Source organism: Prionailurus bengalensis, chromosome B1 (assembly GCF_016509475.1).
Source record: "Prionailurus bengalensis isolate Pbe53 chromosome B1, Fcat_Pben_1.1_paternal_pri, whole genome shotgun sequence".
Taxonomy (NCBI): domain Eukaryota; kingdom Metazoa; phylum Chordata; class Mammalia; order Carnivora; family Felidae; genus Prionailurus; species Prionailurus bengalensis.
In genome coordinates this window covers 172,100,983-172,116,113 of record NC_057344.1, presented here as the reverse complement: position 1 = coordinate 172,116,113, position 15,131 = coordinate 172,100,983, and the positions used below count along the sequence as shown (strand labels likewise).

Genomic DNA, 15,131 nt, shown 5'->3' with positions numbered 1-15,131 from the left:
TTAACCAGGGGCACCAGGAAAGGAACACTTTTGCGGCTGGACTCAGGTGCTTTGTTCCCATTGTGGCGAAACCACCAAAAAATTCTGAACTGATAAACACTTTACCAAAAATGTGCTCTAACATAAAGGAAAAGGGAAGAGTAACTTGCTCTATGTAAAGTGAAAAGTCACAACACACACAGAATGCAACCAATCAAAAAACTGCTTCAAGGCTTGTTTTGTCTATAAAATGAGGCACGAGACAACCCCATGGCTTTTATACATGTCATCACGGTCTCCTTTCTGGAAATTAGATTTAAACTCCTCACATAACTTACGTAAGCTGGTCCTATCTGCATTTCCATTAGCAACCACTGTGTTACCAGACAGTTTCCATTTTACCTCTTTTCTAGGGCCTGGGAAACAAATTTATGCTGCTTGTGAGAAGCTATGATACACTGTAAAAACTCCAGTTCCAATGATTCCCAAGCTCAGGGTTTAGAGAGACAGGGTGGTTGCTTCAGACTGTGCATGCCTGGGACTGGCCTCTAGCTGACTTCATCCACATAGCAGCCACAACTGGTAACTCACCATGACTGACAGGACTGCTGGGGGCCACTACATCAGAATTTTTTAAAGAAACTACTGGAAGACCAATTACCATACTTCATGGTTAGCTAGAGCTGCAGAGTTACCCAAGCACTGCCGTAACATCTTTGGTCCCCACAGTAACACCGTGAGGTTCCCAGAAAAGGCATGAGCATCATCCTCTTCTACAGATGAGAAAAGCGAAGCCCAGAGAGGTTAAGTGACTTATTCAAAGTTGCACAGCTCACCAGCAACAGAGCTGGAGCTAGAGCCCAGGTATTTCAGCTCCTGCTTGGTTATCTTTCCCCTTGGAGCGTGGCCCTGCATTAGGGACAAAGATGCTGGCCGGCTTTTCCTCTTTTGTCATTCACGGGGAGCCAACTGCCTGGGATCACCACGAATAAGCAAGCAGACAAACAAAAACAAAAAAACGTGCACAAAAAACCCCGTATTTTATATTTCCTCTCAGTCTCTGACACAGTTGCACATCTTCAGAGAAACTTGAGCTGGTGGTTCAGAATCCTCAGTGATGACACAGGAGATCAGTGCAACAAACCAGTCACGCTTGCAAGGCCGTGGCAAGTCCCATGTTACGGGAGAGGGAAGAGAGTCCAGAGTGTGGGCTCAGGAGCCAGGCTGCCTGGGTGCAAACCTCAGCACTGCCATCTGCCGGCTGTGGAACTGTGGGCACGTCACCTACAATTCTGTCCCTCAGCTTCAACTCAAAATAGGAGAAACCGAAGCACATACCTCCCGGGGCTTGTGAGAACAGAACAGGGGTGGCACCATGTGGGCGCTTGTTACCACCATTTACAGAGGTGCTTGATGAGCCTGAAAACTCTTGATGAGCTCAGAAAACTGAGCTCGCCAGTAACGGCCCGAAAACCACCTTGGTGTATCGTGCCTTGTACATACCGAATGCTCTATGGACATTAGCTATCATCATTTTATTATCAGAAAGAACGCGGGCTTTAGAGTCTGCCTTACTCGGGTTCAAATTTTAGCTTGCCTACGTAATAGATTTGCGATTTTAGGAAAGTGACTTAGATTCTGTAAATCTCAATTTCCTCCTCTGTAAAATGGACACATATCACCTTCCTTGCAGGGTTGTTCCAAGAATCAGAAGACCCACAGCACATAACACACCCAATAGGTGCCCAGCACACGGATGAATGAGTAATGGGAGTTTCCTTCTCCACCCACCCTCTACTGTTCCCAAATGATGACAGTCTACCCAGGACGTCCATTCATGCTGTTGTTTCTAGATCTCAACTAAAATATGGCAGCAATGTATCAGAATATCTGAAGTCAGAAAGATGAACTTCACATGGCATGTTATGTTACACTGGCCTATAGCATTAGAGCAGAGGGAAAAAACTGAGCAGTGTCTATAAAAAAGCTCTAGGTCATACAGATCTCATCTGAACTCACAGCTCTCTAAAGGCTGTGGCTCTCATGGGAAGGACTTTTTGAGAAATCATATATTCTTGGCTCTAGGTTCCATGTGTCATTTACATGGCCCAACTTCCCAGCTTTGCCAGTGATGGGAGTCATTGTTACTCGGATTGACTATCGGTAATGTGCCTGAAGCAGAAAAGGGGGCTCCAGGCAGGGACCTGTCTACCTCTTTCTAGGCAGCAAGCCCACTTAAGAGAATGGGAGACTATAATGGAATCCAAAGGGACATATCTCTACTCTGTGCCAACAGAAGGTGAACTAAAGCATCATCTGACGGAGATCTGGGTTAAGAATATGTTGGTTCAATAGTTAACCATAATCTTAATGAAGTGATTTTTAGTCTAAGGGTCTCAAAGTCAACTGAAATTCTCTTTTAAGCTAATTATTTTATTTTTATTAAAAAAATTTTTTTTCAGTTTATTTGAGAGAGACAGAGATAGTGCAAGTGGGGGAGGGGGAAAGAGAGAATCCCAAGCAGCCTCCACACTGCTAGCACAGAGCCCAATGTGAGGCTTGAACCCACGAAACTCTGAGATCATGGCCTGAGCCAAAACCAAGAATCAGATGCTTACCTCACTGAGCCACTCAGGCGCCTCTTAAGCTAATTATTTTTAAAGATATAATGGACACAATGACATTGGTTTGATATATTTATATAATATGAAGACTATCATAACATTAGCTAATACCTGTTTCGCATCACATAATTATCTGTGTGTGCATGTGTGTGTGTGTGTGTGTGTGTGTGTGTGTGTGGTAAGGACAATTACAATCTAGTCTCTTAGCAACTCTGAAGTTTATAGTACAGTACTGTTGACTATGATCACCATTTTGTGCATTAGATCCCCAGAACTTTTATCTCAGAGCTGGAAGTATGTACCCTTTGACCAACATCTCCCCATTTCCCCCACACCTGAGCCCCTGATAACCACACTGTTTCCACGAGTTTGGCTTATTTATTTAGCTTGGCTTTTGTCTTTCTCTGTGACTTATCTTACTTAGCATCATACCCTCAAAGTCCATTCATGTTGTCCCAAATGGCAGGATTTCCTTCTTTCTCATAGCTGTATATAGACATATAGGTATATGTATAAATATACTACATATTCTTTATTCATTCATCCACTGACAGACACTTGTTAATTAAAATTATTCATGTGTTGGGGTTCCTGGGTGGCTCAGTTGGTTAAGCGTCTAACTCCTGATTTCGGCTCAGGTCATGATCTCACAGTTTGTTGAGTTTGAGCCCTGCGTTGGGTCCTGCACGGACAGTGCAGAGCCTGCTTGGGATTCTCTCTCTTTCCCTTTCTCTCTGTCCCTCCCTTGCTCACATGTGTGCATGTACTCTCTCTCCCTCTCTCAAAATAAATAAATAAACTTAAAAAAATTATTCATGTGATATTCCTTAGCGGACTCATCTCAAACATTGCCTTCAACATGAAGCAACTGAAATTCCATGCACAGTTGTAAGTTCTCTCTTCTAGCCACATTACTACTGTCGTTCTTAAATGAGATTACCGTTTTCTCTGCTGTATTGTTTTCTTTTGCTCCCCTCCCCAGGCTGATGGGCCTCATACCTGCTGCACAGAACAGCTGTTGAATAAATATATGCCAAATGAATGGGTGGACGAATCCACAGCAGACAACTGTTGAGAGCGGTCACTCTCAGCCTCAGACACTGAAAATAAGGAAGCCTGACTATGAAAATGATTTCCTTATAAGCAGCAGAGCCAGGAGTGGAGGAAGAGCTCAGGCTCAGATCTTTATGGCTTCACCTTAACCAGGAGTCTTGGGAATGAGCGGAAGGTGTGGCTCAGCTACAACGACTCAGCATCTGAATCATTCTGACGGTCACCTAGGAGGAGCCATCATTCCTCTGTGAATTTTATTAACGGCCAATAAAAAAGAAATGTTTGCATTAGTACCTCAGTACTGGTACTGGTATTATTTCTCAGCCGACAGCTCCAAGAGAACAAGGTCTGGTATCTTTTGGCAACTTTCCAGGTAGCCCCAACAGGCCGGCATCAGGGCCCCCAGGTGGCCCTTTCTGGAGGACCCAGGCCGGCTGGATGAATGCATCGCTGCTGCTTCTGCCCGAGGCTGCTCAGTTCTGTGATTACCGTGGCCGATTCTCTGCCAGGATCCCACAGGGCCAGGTTCACGCACCTGCTGCCCCAGCATTCCCAGGATGCTCATGGCTGTCGCTGCTGCTGCTGGCGGCTATCTGTCGCCTCACCTGTTTCCTGCTGGCTTCCTTCAGCTTCAGGGGAAGAGGAAGTCTGCCTTTCCTTAATTAGCCTTTCCAGGCATCTGCCACCATAGGGCGCAGCTGCCAACGACGGATAACAATACACCTCGTTTCAACAGTGCCTTCAAAACTTGGGGGCTCCCACGGCTGCCAATTCCTCGACCGCTCACTCTGACAAGCGCTGTGACCAGAAGTTAATAAGGGAAAGGGAGCCGTGGTTCTGCCAGAAACACAGCATTATGTTTGGCCATGTTGGCAAATAAAGGGAGAAAAACAGCCGTAGAAACACAAAAGCTGTCCTCTGGGCTGGGAGACGAAATGAGCATCCCAGGTCAAGGGCTCAGTGTCCGAGAATGAGTGTCAGCTCTGCTCAATGCAAAACCATGCTGAACTAGGGCCAGGAAGACTGGTTTTGAATCCTGCTCTCCCCCGACGAGGCATGCGCTCTTGGGCAGATCACTCTGCCTCTCTACGCTCCTCCCGTTCCTCTTAAGACTTGAATGAGATAGTCTGTATTTTCTCTTTGTGAATGTCAACCTAAAAGCCACGTGCGAGAGGATGAATCTCATTCTGCCAAGACTTGATATGTTCATCATTGGCTCTGTGCCCTGGTTTCTTGATTCAACTGTGTTGATAATGTCCTTCACTAAAGGCATTTTTGTTGAGCGACTGAAATGTGGGAATGACATTTACCGCAGCTTGTGCGTCCCAAAGATAGCCGCAACAAAGACTCCCGTCCTACGTACTCTGGCAATGTGACCTTGCCACCCTCCCTCGAGAGGCAGAGTCCATGCCTCCACCTTGGTTGGGCTGGGACTGCTCTGATCAACAGAATATGGTAGTGATGTGGTGCCACTTTCAGGAATAGCCTTGTCTCACCTAGTGGCTTTAGCTTCCTGCTTCTTAGAAGCCAGACATCACACCACAGACCCAGAGACCACCACTGTGAGAAACCCAAGCCACACGAAGAGGCCCTGAGAGATGAGCTGCTGGATGAGGAGAGAGAGAAGCCAAGGAACACCGAGCCACCAGGCATGTGAGTAAGAAGCCATCTTGGAAGTGGACCCTCGGGCGCCAGCTGCCTCCATGTGGATCGGAGAGGAACTGCAGTACTGAACCCTCCCCAAATTCCACAAAACCGTGAGCAAAATAAGTGGCTGTTTTAAGCTACCAAGTTTTGGCATGGTTACATAAGTATATAGGAACAGATAGCAGAAATAATGCTACCTGTAGCAATGGACAAATACGACTGAATTTCATATTAACAGATCCGTTCCTAAAAGCATTTGCTGAAATTGAACACAAATTTATACAAAAAATTATTTTCAAACCTTCTGCATTTATGTTTACTGAATGGGGAAGAATCACTAAATCCTGTTGCAATGCAAGCACCCTTAGGCTTAGCATCATCTCCTTCTGGGAAAACACATGAGCCCCCTCTTACTGTTGGCCCGGGTAGATGCCCCTGGCATGGCCGCTATTCATCAAATCAGCACTTAGAACAATGCATCGAATTTGTCTATTTGTTGTCTGCCCCTTGAAGGAGGACAGAGGATATCTATTCCTCTTTGTAACAGAAAGAGTAATCATGGCTAATGCACAGAGAATGCTTATTATGTTCCAGAGACGTTTCCAAGCACTTGACATATATGTTATGTTTATAGCATATCTACTCACTTAATGTTTACCCCATTTAATGTGAAGTAGGTACTGTTATTATCCTCACTCTACAAAAGAGGAAACGGGGGTACAGAGAGGCTAAGTAACTTGCCCAAGGTTACCCAGCTAGGAAATAGCAGAGTCTGGCTTTAAACCCACTCGGTCTGGGTCCAAAATCCCTGAATGCTCTTTACCATTTATAATGCAGCTTCTCCTTTAGCGCTGTGCACTCAGTAAATGTTTGATGTTTAAATTAAGAAATCCACAACAGAAATCAAATCCAACATTTTCATACAGATGAGGATTTGAAAGAAAAACCTGTGCCACATGAATAAAAGTCAATTATAAGAACTACACACAGACATAAAATCCCACACTAATGCTAAATAATGATAATGAATTTGCTACACAGACCAGAAATAAGTCTGAATGAGTGGATACTCCCTGCCCCTTCCTGTTTATCTGTTTGTGCTAATCTAGTCAGTAGCCCCTAATATAATTACTTCATGAAGATCTATGCTAATCGGAACCAAGGGAGGGCACGGACAAATAAAGCTCACAGAGGCGTCTTAGAATTTCATGTCCGTTCATCATTCACTTCAGAAAGTTCCTCCAGCAAACCCATCCTTGGACTGATTTCCATCATCTCCTTCTCCTTTCTCCCCTTCTGGGGGCAGGTCATAACAGAAGAGTAAGCAGACAAGCAGAGCTTACGCAGAATCCAGCACCTGGTTCAAAAAATCCCCAAGCAGCTGAGCACAGGTGGCAAATGGGCCATAACAGAAGGCGCAAATGTAGAAAGGCTACGTCTACTTCTCTGCAGACAATGCATGAAAACGGGGCCTCAGTTTCAAACTTCTCAGCGTTACTACTTGAAGTGCTGCGGGTAGGCCACCACCAGCAGCAGCACTGCTGGAGAGCCTAAAGGGAGGCGGTCCCTTGCCTCACCCCAGAACAGCTGAATCTGAATTGGCCAACACGCGCAGGGGGGTCTGAATGCACTACAAAAGACTGGACCACGTGAGTCTGGATGACGGTGAGAAGGAAGGGGGAGTCTGTCCTCGAGCAATGACCTTACAGTTCCCTCACCCATACCCACCTCTGACATCTCTGGCACCTCCACCCAAAACACTCAGACAGCCTAAGGTTGACCCCAAAGCTTAGGGAGACAATAACTGGGAGTGGGTAAGCATGATACTTTCTTGGCCTTCAGAGTCAAATGTGTCTGAGTTCAAGTCCTACTTCCATGAGTTACTAGCTGTGTGATAAAAACAAAAAACAAAAAACAAAACAACAACAACAAAAAAACCTATGTGACCTATTCAAAGCTCAGTTTCTTATCTGTAACATGGGACAATAAACACGATGCCTTGTGTCTCCAGGAAAACTGCACGTGAGTGCCTGTGTGCAGAGCACGGGCTGAGTGTGCGTCTGGAAAAGGGGAGCCAGCAGCCCATCTCCAGCCCTGGAGAGCACTAGAGAGCAAATTACTCTCTTCCCTCCTCCACATTAGAGGACAGATCAGACTGAACTATTTCATCTCCAGATGCCAGAGGTCAGGACTGCTACATTTCATCTGGAATCTTAAAATTTTTCAGAACCGGGGTGACTTCTGAGATGATGGCACGTTGATTTTTAACAGATGAGGAAGCTGAAAGCTAGAGAATTAAATGCCTGCAACAATATAATCTTCCTTACCCAGTTCCTTTATTATGGATTTCAAAGAAGTGTGTTCTAAAGGCAATTCTTTAAAAAAAAAGGTTTTTTTTTTAATGTTTGTTTTTGAGAGAGAAAGACGGAGTGCGAGTGGGGGAGGGGCAGAGAGAGAGGGAGACAAAGAATCCGAAGCAGGCTCCAGGCTCTGAGCGGCACAGAGCCTGATGCAGGGCTCGAACTCGCAAACTGACAGATCATGACCTGAGCTGAGTTGGACACAACCAACTGAGCCACCTAGGCACGCCTAAAGGTAATTCTTAAAACCTCTCTTTCCAAATATCCTGGAATTGATTTGTTATACACAAAAATGGGGTGGTCCAAAGCCCAGGAGACTTACCTTTGTATACTATCTCCACTACTAATTGTTTGAACATAGGAAACTTATTTACTCAAATGTTCTGGGACTCACTTTTTTGTTCACCTGTAAAGAAGGCCCTTCAGATTATCTCCAGTGTCACACTTTCAGCTAAAAGCAATTTAATGATTCGAAATGAAATATAGCCTTTGCTGATTTCTTTTAAGATGTAATTTTCAATACTTTCCACAAGGTGGCGGAACATCTCCTTTACAGAAGTCCAAGCAGAGGGACACAAAGGGTGAGAAAGAACTCTAAGTAGCACCCTTTTTTAAAGCATTAAGTTTTCTACAATTTAACTATAAATTTTTATTTTAGTGTCGGTCATTACAGTCAGTCTTTTGGCCAACAGTGTGCTACATGCCGTCAAAAAAGGACAGTTTTATGGGGCTAAATTTGGATTTTACGGTATTAAAGTACAATGAGCAAGAGGTCAGACAGCAAATTATGAGAATTTAGAAATGCAAGCTACCGGGCTGCCCAAATACGGCAAGGAGTTGCCTTCTGAAAAAATGAAGCACAAGAGGCAATTATCTCCAAAAGGTTTGTGTAACAGGAATTTTAAACCCTTTTTCACATGGAAAAGTAACACAAAATAGACAGAGAGAAAAAATAATTAGAGAAAAATATTTAAGATTACAATAATGAATAAAGTTTTGAATTTAAAATGCATAGAACTAAACACAATATGGCACCCCGAAATGAGGTCTTGAAAGAGAAAAAGGACATTAAAAGAAAAAACTGGTAATATCAGAACAAATGTGTTCAGTTAATCATTTTGTGCCCATGTTAATTTCTCAGTTTTGACAAATGTACTATGGTTATTCCACCAGGGTAAGCTAGGGGGAAGAGGATTTGGGAACTCTATTATATTTGCAACTTTTCTGTATATTTAAAATTATTTCAAAATAAAGTTTTTATCTAAACAAGCAAAGAGGAAAAAACAGGCAAGGATGGACAGGAACAGAGAGTTTCATAAAGCAATGCTCTTTCTCTATAATTTAAGAAGGGGAAATTTTAGAGGACAGAGTAACTCACATGCATAAAACGAGGGTGAATAAATTAAAATGGCAAAGGCTAGAGTAAAGCAGGCAGTGAACGAAGAGGTATATTCTAGGACATTACTGGTGGAATTACGTGCTGTTGTAGCTTTTCTGAAAAGCAATTTTGCAGTAGGTGACAGAGCCACAAACTGACAGCCTTTGACCTGGTGATACCAGTTTCAGCAAGCTATACCAAAGCAATAATTTAAAAGAAAAAAAAAAAGTCTCAGGTACCTGGCTGGCTCAGTCAGTACAGCGTGTGACTCTTGATTTTGGGGTCGTGAGTTTGAGCCCCATGTTGGGTGTAGGGATTACTTAAAAATAAAATCTTGAAAATAAATGAAGAAAAAAAAAGTCACCTATTTTTATAAAGTTGTAGCTCTCTGCTTTGCAGGGCTAGAAGGTGCTCCTATGCCCACTGGGTGTCTAGACAGATTATGGTACTATTAATTAAATGGAATATTATATTAATGGAGTTAAGAAATGGGAAATCTGAGAATTATGGAAAGGAATATATGAAATAATTTTTAAATTAAAAAAAGTTTTTAAGTTTATTTATTTTGAGAGAGACAGACACAGCATGAGCAGTGAAGGGACAGAGAGGGAGAGAGAGAGAGAATCCCAAGCAGCCTCCGCGTTGCCAGCACAGAGCCAGATGCGGGGCTCAAACTCACAAAACAGCGAGATTGTGACCTGAGCCAAAACCAAGAGTCAGATACTCAACTGACTGAGCCACCCAGGCGCCCCATGAAATAATTTTTAAAGAGCTCTTGACACATAATATCCTAGATTGGGTCCTGGAGCAAAAAAAAAGGACATTAGTGGAAAAAAAAAAAAAAGAAAAATTATGAATAAGGTCTATAGTTTAGTTAATAATATGGTATCAATATTAATTTATTAGTTTGAATTGTATGATGATTATGGAGACATTATTAAGGAAAGCTAGGTGAAGGGTATATAAGAACTCAATCTTTGTGACTCTTCAATAAATCTAGAATTATTTTAAAATAAAAAGTTAAATAAAGAGCTCAGGGGTCATCTGGATGGCTCAGTCAGTTAAGGGTACGACTCTTTTGGCTCAGGTCATGATCTCATGGTTCATGAGTTCAAGCCCCAAACTGGGCTCTGTGCTGACAGCACGGAGCCTGCATGGGATGTTCTCTCTCTCTCTGCCCTTCCCCTGTTCATGCTCTCTCGCTCTCAAAATAAATAAATAAACTTAAAAAAAAAAAAAAAGAGCTTGGAATTCTATACACACATATACACTGCTATCAACCACCAAAAAAATTACTGTATAAAAAATTAAGCAGTCTCGAAAAACATTTTCAGAGTTTTAAAAATACTTTGCTCTTTGGGGCGCCTGGGTGGCTCAGTCGGTTGAGCGTCCGACTTCAGCTCAGGTCACGATCTCGCGGTCCGCGAGTTCGAGCCCCGCGTTGGGCACTGGGCCGATGGCTCAGAGCCTGGAGCCTGCTTCCAATTCTGTCTCCCTCTCTCTCTCTGCCTCTCCCCCGTTCATGCTCTGTCTCTCTCTGTCTCAAAAATAAATAAACGTTAAAAAAAAAATTTTTTTTTTTAATTAAAAAAAAATAATAAAAATACTTTGCTCTTTGGGGAGGGTGGGAGGGAGGTGAAGCATGTCTAGGGGATGCATATGTGCGTGGTGGGGGGGCGTCATTTTATGTTGCCACTGCTATTTATAGAGGTTTCACCCAACAAATGATTATCAAGGTGGCCAGACTGAGAATAGCTAGAGAGGGTTTGTACATACCTACATCCTAACAGCCTAAAATGATATTTATTTTTTTAGCATGTAAGTTTCATTTAGGAAGGCAGACATCGTCTGTAATAACTTTTTAGTAATCAGTTCTCAAGGGCTATATTTACAATTCCATGGCACATTCAATTAATTTTTTTCCCCCTAAAGAAAGGATACTTTCTGCTTACCTGGGGGGGGGCACTCAGTTTCCTGGTCTTTGGCAGACTGAAGGAACATGAAGGGTTATCTGAAGAAGGAACTTACTTCCACAAAAGATCCTGAACATCTGGAAAATGTGGGTCTGGCCACTTCTGCTTCTTAGCTGGCCCAGGTGGCATTAATCAGGCAGGTGGCAGACAGAGGGTATGTGTGTGTGTTGTCGGGGCACTCCTCCAAAGTGACTTCACTGAAGTCAGTGCTCAACTCAGTGACTTTTTCAAAATTTGTAAAAAAAATAATTTCACTTAGGGCCGCTGGATTTTAAAACAGTTGTAATTCTGATACTACTTGGCAATGGGAAAGAATGAAATCCTGCCATTTGCAACAATGTGGATGGAACCAGAGGGTATTATGCTAAATGAAATAAGTCAGTCAGAGAAAGACAGATATCATAGGTTTTCACTCATAACAGAAGACCATGGGGAAAGGGAAGGGAAAAAATAGCTTCAAACAGAGAGGGAGGCAAACCCCAAGTGTCTCTGAAATACAGAGAACAAACTGAGGGTTGATGGGGGGGGCGGGGAAAGGGGAAAACAGGTGATGGGCATTGAGGAGGGCACTTGTTGGGATGAGCACTGGGTGTTGTATGTAAGCGATGAATCACGGGAATCTACCCCCAAAACCAAGAGCACACTGTATACACTGTATGTCAGCCAACTTGACAATAAATTGTGTGTGTGTGTATACATATATATATATATATATAAAGTTGTAATTCTGAAAGAACAGCTTGGCCTTCTCTGCAGGGCTTCCCTCACTCACTTCCCTTAGGGGATGGTGACCATGCATCCAGAAGGGAAGCACAGCCAGACTCCTCAATTTCCTCTAAGGGAGGTCAGTCCTGCCATCTGCACGGTGAATGAAAGTGTGCGGATCTGCCAATCACCAGCAACGCAGCCTATCTCCACTCCTGATCTAGGTCCAACCTTGACCATAAGCCTAGTTGAAAGTTTGCTATTAAGGGATGGTCTGAAAACCCTGCAGCCTATCCCTTCCACTTCTAGAGTACAGTTCATCACTGCCTCAAGTCAGACCAGCAAGCTGCAAGCTGGTCCACACTGTTATAATCTTCCGTCCACACTGTTATAATCTTCTTATAATTACTGTTATAATCAAGTAAATCTTTCAATTTACTTGAAATGAGTTTTGCTTGGGTGTTTATCCTTTGCTTCCAGTGACTAATGCTGTGAAATACCAACTGACAAAATCCAAATTTCTACGCATCCACATAGAGTTGGAATATTGTTGAGGACACATCATTTGGTGGTTGCCCCTAAATACAGCTCCAAGTGAGAATGTTTTTTTTAATTGAGGTATAATTGATATACAGCATTATAAGTTTCAAGTGTACAACAGAATGATTCAACATTTGTGTATGTTGCAAAATGATCACCACAATAAGTCTAGTTAACATCCATCACCATACATACAAAAGTTTTTTTCTTGTGATGAGGACTTTTAAGATCTATTCTCTTACCAACTTTCAAATATGCAATGTATAAGGAATTTTCTCTATACAAAGTCTAGTGAGTGTGGGCTCTGTAGCTAAATGGCCTGGATTTAGATCTTGACTCTATTTACTTTCTAGCTCTTTAACTTTCTATGCCTCAGTTTCCTCATCTGCAATCTAGAGATAATGATACTTAGCCCAGTGAATTTTTCTGTGGATGAGAATCAACAGACACAAAGTCTTTAGGACAATGCCTGGCAAAAAGTTAACACTCAATATTCATTTTTATAGTTACTTTATAAAGAAGCCTTAGAAAATCCATTACATACCACAATGAACTGAGAGGCTTTTGCCTCATGCATAGTGTGATTCATATATTGTAGGGTTATAAAACCCTTTGCCCTCCCAATGTCCTCTAAGTCCTCAACAATGACAGTGGCTTTCTACAGCACAAGGACCTTCAGAATCTAGGGAGGGTGAGGTTAGTCAGAAGCACGTATAGTTTGTGAACATCTTTTTAGGATTCTGAGTTGTCCTTCCAGGGATTTGTGCCATTCACCCTAAGAATCCTTGATGTAAATGATCACCTAGAGGCACAAAAATAAACCCGCAGGTCAATCTCCATTACTGTGCAGAGTTCCATAATCTGAAAAGTCATGTTTCTTTCTTTGCCCTAATCTTTTCTGACTCTTGTCTGTTGTCCCAGTACAGACAGATCTATTAATTATTCTTTTATATTTTCTGTGGTTTAAAAAAGAAAGCTTTTGTTCTCATAAGTCTTCTAAGATCTTATATAGAACAAAGTAGGGTATAAAATAAATAATACAGGAGGCACAGTGGCTCAGTCAGTTAAATGTCTCATTCTTGATTTCAGCTCAGGTCATGATCACATGGTTTGTGAGTTCGAGCCCCACATCGGGCTCTGTGCTGTCAGTGCAGAGCCTGCTTGGGATTCTCTCTCTCCCCCTCTCTGTTCTTCCCCCACTTATGCTCTGTCTCTCGGTCTCTGTCTCTGTCTCTCTCTCAAAATACATAAATAAACTTAAAATACATTAAAATAAATACAACACATGTACTTCTCTGTTTCAAACTCAGGCGAGTTATGACAAAACTAAGCCTCCTTACTAACATGAACAAATTCACAACAGGCGTTGGAAGCGACATGGGCACTAGCAAGGTGGCAGACAAAGAATGCAGTGAACAGTACCCCTGAGAGGTAAAAAGGGAAAGCACAACTTGGGTAATATTGCAACCTGGCCTCCTGTTCCTGGTACCAATCCCCTCTTCCTCCGGGGCATCCCCCTTCCCGCCCGCTCTATTTCCCAGGCCATCACTCCCCAGCCCTTCAGGGCAGAGGGAGATGGGGCTGCCCACTGCCCCTCCTGTCCAGCCTTTGCTGATAAGCCTTGTAAAACAACTGGTAGCAAAGCAAATTATTCCCAGCCCGTCTTCCTGTTTCGCTGCATCCGCTCCCTGCCACAGAATTTATCTTTAAAAGGCCAGCATGTCAGCAGCAGCCCAAGGACTTGTTCAGAATGCCACTTGCTCTGGAATGGCCTTCATCCTAGGAGACCGTGCTTAGCATGAAGCTGAGCAGACCAGGATCGGCGGCGGCTTCCGCTGCGAGCCCTGACTCGCGCAGCATTGATGGCGATATGGCAGCAAAGGAGTCAACGTTTTCAAACTGCGTGGTGTCTCCCATGTAACGACTACTAAGGGAACTTATTTGCTGTTTTATTCATAGACACAGATCTGCTTTGGGACTCAGAAAAAATATCCAGGACCAGCTTGCAAATGGAAATGAAATATAAAGAATGAAAATGCAGAGCCCCCGTTCAAAAGGCAGGAAGAAAATGCTGTAAAAAGTACTGAAACAAAACTGTTTCCTTTCTTGTGCATTCTCTCTCTTCGCTCATTATGGTGTTTTTTACTTGGTATTTGAAGTCATGCTCCCTTGGGCAAAGGGATACGTGCAGGGTTAAGTGTAGGCGCTCGCAGGTGCCCCAGGGCCCTGCACGCCCCCACAAACCATCACCTTCTGGGCTTCCCCCATCCCACCAGCTGCTGGGCCGATGCTCCATGCCCTGCCCAGGAACAGGGAATCCCCTCTTCCCATGACCGTGACCCACAGCAGACAGGTGACCCCCAAGGGTATGGTGACATCTGTGCCAAGCACACTAGTGCTTAGACTGTGGACGGGCAGGGCCTCACCCCTACGGCACACACCTCTGTGCTGTCAGCCTGCACTGGGCAGGCCACTCTCTCACTCCTTTTCAAGATGCCACGGGGACATGTGTCCCCAAGGCAAACCCTCCCCATGTTCACAGGCCCCTACTGGAACGGAAGGCACCAGTAACTGTTGGACAGAAGCAGGTGTGAGGATGTTTGCCAAGGCCCGAGGTGCCAAGGAGAGGGGGAACAGGCAGTTGAGAACCTCTCAGGGAGGTAGGGAGGTGGCAGGACTATGCATAAACCAAAGCTCCAACTTCCTGGGGCATGCTCCACGACCCTGTTGGACTTCACTTACAAAAATGCAAAGTCAAAGATAAAATGATTAAGAATTTCAAGATGGTGACCACACAGCATTAAACCCCAGGCACTGGACCTCGTGCAATTGCACTGGCCATACGCCCATGGTGGCCTTGCTGGTGGCCCAC

The 15,131-nt window shown here is 43.8% G+C and overlaps 1 protein-coding gene across 17 annotated transcripts in view; it reads right to left on the bottom strand.

Moving 5' to 3' along the window:
• APBB2 (amyloid beta precursor protein binding family B member 2) overlaps positions 1–15,131 on the bottom strand; it is a 381,239-nt gene that overhangs the window by 97,668 nt on the left and 268,440 nt on the right. The window lies entirely within an intron of this gene.